The sequence below is a fragment of the Tenrec ecaudatus genome, chromosome 7, assembly GCF_050624435.1.
Source record: "Tenrec ecaudatus isolate mTenEca1 chromosome 7, mTenEca1.hap1, whole genome shotgun sequence".
Classification (NCBI taxonomy): Eukaryota; Metazoa; Chordata; class Mammalia; order Afrosoricida; family Tenrecidae; genus Tenrec; species Tenrec ecaudatus.
In genome coordinates this window covers 109556492-109560405 of record NC_134536.1, presented here as the reverse complement: position 1 = coordinate 109560405, position 3914 = coordinate 109556492, and the positions used below count along the sequence as shown (strand labels likewise).

Here is a 3914-nt window from a genome sequence, read left to right as displayed (position 1 = left end):
GAGCCTGGCATTTCAGTTTCTCTGACAAGCTGAATAATTTCTCAGAGTTTGAGAAAACATCAGGCAAAATCTTTTCCACATAAAAGCTGCTGTCAGCTGCCTGCAGCTAGAAGGCAACTAAACCTGTGGGGAGAATTCCAGCTGCGGTCTCCATCCAAGGCTTCAAACATTTGCCCCACTTCCATACTTTATTTATTTATTAATTTTGCATCTACCAAGTAGTGAAGTGCCTGTGTGATACACATGGCTAACAGATGAGGCAGTTGGGTAATTTCATGTCAACTTGAAGATAAATTCAATTGTAAGGGTGCTATCCAACCTGTTCATCAGCTCACAATCTGATAGTCCCTCCTTGTGAGTATGGCCTTCTCATAACGAGGGATCTGGGAATCTCCTCACCTTTCTGCGTGCTGGTAACCCTGAGGGCTGTCAGAGCCTTGCCAAGTTTCCAGCAACCTTGGATCTACGTGACTTTGCAATCACCAACCTGTAATCACCCTGCATTGTGTGTCTGAAGAGGGACTTAGGAACTAGTATCAGACTTATGAACTTGGTTGTAATGGGCTGAGATGTTTTCTTCATATATAAATACTCTAATTACTTCTTGATAGGAAGTTCTTTCTTACACATCATGAGTGTCACTGGATTTGTAATACAAGTCAACCCAGCCTCACACAACAATCTTGACTGCTAAACAAAATTTAGGGAGTTTGAGTCCACCCAGAAATTCCTCTGGCAAAAATCACAGCAATTGGTTTACCAAAAACCAGGTATTGCAAGCATTATGGAATACAGTTCTATCCTCACACATGAGATGGTCGTAATTTAGAATCAACTTGACAACGGGTAATATGTGCCCGAGCACAATGCCAACACTCCACCTCCTATAATAACTGTTACTCCCTGTGGCAGTTATATAATCTCCTGTCAACTTGGGAAAAGGGGAGGAGTGTAGTCTATCAATCAGGTCATAGACAATGATTACTCTGTGCTCTGTGTGGACATAGCCTTCTCAGGAGGATTCTGGGAGCTGCTGTCCTCCTCCCTGGAAGTGGGACACACACTCTCTCTGCTTCACCTTCCTATTGACAAGTCACATGAAGCTATGCTGATGGAGCCAGAACCTTGAAATTGGAGGAACCATGTGGACACCTACACTAGTGCTGAGATGCCTCTGCCACCACTGGATCCACAAAATTTTCTACCCACTGGCCTCTGATCTTCCTGCATTCAGCATCATTGCATGTGCCGCATGAGTCTTTGGAGTAATTTATGGACTATTATCAGACATAAGGGCTAATATTGGACTTATGGAATTGATGTAGACTGGGCTGGGATATTTTCTTAATACACAACTACTCTTTGATATAAATATCTTTCTTATACACATATGAGTGTCTGTGAATTTGTTTCTCTAGTCAACCGAGACTAACACCCTAAATTGATTTTAAGAAAATCATGCTATTAGATACTATCTGGGAATCAACCTCAAGTCATTACCTATACATAATAACATCTGACTTATAAACCCCAACTCTAGTAAGATATGATAAAATTCATAATAAAATGCGTCAATAGGTTTCTTCCAATATCTTTTGTACCATCTTACCATGATAATTTTATATCAGGTGACAATTCTATATCACAATTCCATATCCCAGCAATATCTTCTGACTTGGTTGTTGTTTTCAGGTACGATCAAACAGGTTCTGACCCACAGTGTTATGCACTACAGAGCGAAACACTGTGCAGTCCTCGCCATATTCACAGTTGTTCCTATGTTGGAGCTCGGTGTGGCAGCCAGTGTCTCAATCAATCTCCTTGAGGACATGCTTCTTTTTTGCCACCCCCCTACCAAGCAGGAGAGCCTTCTCCAGGGACTGAGCTCTCCTTACATGTCCAAAGTATGTAAGACAAAGTCTCTACATGCTTATCCCCAAGAGACCTTCTGACTTTACTTCTTCCAAGACAGGTTAGTTTGTCCATCATATTTCAATATGCTTCTCCAGTACCACAATTCAAACACACTGTTTCTATTTTGCTCTTCCCGATTCAATCCCCAGCTTCACATGCACATGACACAATTGAAAATAACCTGGATTGGGTTAGGTCACCTTAGTCCTCACAGTAATCTCCTTGCTTTGCAACACACAAATGAAGTCTTGTGCAGCAGTTGAGACAATTTAACATGTCACTTTACTGTTGCTTCGATGGATACTGATTATAGATCCAAATAAGACAAAATCCTTGAAAACTTCGATCTTTTCTCCATTTATCATGAGGTTACCGATTGGACCACATGTAAAGAGTGTCGTCTTCTTTACATTGAGTTGTAATTCATACTAAAGGTTGCAGTCATTGATAAAGTGCCTCATTTCTTCCTTACTTTCAGCAAGCAGGCTGTGTTGTCTGCGCATCACAGGTTGATAATAGGCTTCCTTCACTCCTTCTGCTGCTTTCTTCTTCATAGAAGCCGGCTTCTCCAATACTTGGCACATAGACTGAATCAGTGTGGTGAGAGGTTATAATCCTATTACTGATTTAAATCATGCAGTATTCCCTGTTCTGTTCCCATAACTGCCTCTGGATCCATGAACAAGTTCTACATAAGCACAAGGACGTGTTCTGGAATTCCATTCATCTCAAGGTTAGCCATAGTTTTGTGATCCATACAGTTGGTTGCCATGGTACAGTCAATAAAACATAAGTAAACATCTGTCTGATAGTCTCTGCTTTTATCCAAGATCCATCTGGCAATAGCAACGATATCCCTTATTTCATGTTCTGTGAAACTTTGGCCCAAACCTTTGGCAGTTTCCTGTCAATGTGCCACTACAACCACTGTTGGATGACCTTCAGCAAACTATTACTTGCATGTGACATCCATAAATTTGTTCTCTAATTTGCGCATTCTGTTGGGTCACCTTTCTTTGGAAGGGGCTCAAATGTGGTTCTCTTCCCGTCACTTGACCAAGTAAGTGTCTTCCCAGTATAGACAGGTAAGTGCTTCCAGCGCTTCATCAGCTTGTGGAACAGTTCAACTGGTGTTCCACTGATTCTTGAAGTCTTCTTTCGGACTAGTGCTTTCAGTGCTCCTTGAGCTTCCTCTTACAGTTCTAGTAGTTCTGGAATGTCTAGTAGCTAGTTTGGGTACAGTGATTCTGTGTATTCTTTCCATCTTCCGATGCTATCCGAATCATTCAATAATTTGCCTCAACATTACATCTCAAGCTTAAATTTTTTCTTCAGTTTTTTCAGTTTAAGATATGCTTAGTTTGTCCTTCCTTTTTGGTTTTCTACCTGGAGGCCTTTGTTCATTTCATAGAACATTTTTGTTTTGGGCACTTGGCGGAATGTTTTGAAGAGAATGCACATTTTGAAGCGACGAGCCCCCTTTTCAGTGGCTTTCTTAGCAGTGGCCCGCCTTGCACAGGGACAGCTCTGCAGTCGGATCCTTTGCTTATCTTTCCAGTCGTGGGGCTTGGTTGCATCGGCCTCATCTGACGGGTGCTGGCTTTGGCAAAGACCCTTTTACTTTGTGTTCACCTTTACAGATGATATGCCATGAGGAAGACACAGCACACGGGAAGTACGTGAAAGGGAAAAGACATTGCGGCGTGATGGCTGGCTGTGTAGATTACGGATTAAAAACACAGGATTCAGACATGCGTGTCATTAGAACATTTTTCCTATGTCTTCTCGGGATGCCTTTGAAATTTTCTGTTCAGTTATTAGACTTCATCATTTCTTCCATTTGCCTTATCTACTCCATAAATAAGAGCATATTTCAGAATTTCTTCTGCCGTCCACTCTGATTTCTCTGTCTCTCTTGTCTTTTTAACAGCCTTTTGCTTTCCTCATGAATGGTGTTCTGAGGTCCTCCCACAGCTAACCAGTTTTTCTGTTATTGTTGC

General features: G+C 41.6%; 1 non-coding gene across 1 annotated transcript; it reads right to left on the bottom strand.

Moving 5' to 3' along the window:
- Window positions 1-3534: 3534 nt before the first annotated feature.
- LOC142454041 (small nucleolar RNA SNORA15) lies at window positions 3535-3669 on the bottom strand. The gene has a single exon (XR_012785574.1). It is a non-coding gene; the product is annotated as a small nucleolar RNA SNORA15 (small nucleolar RNA).
- Between the last annotated feature and the right edge of the window lie 245 nt (window positions 3670-3914).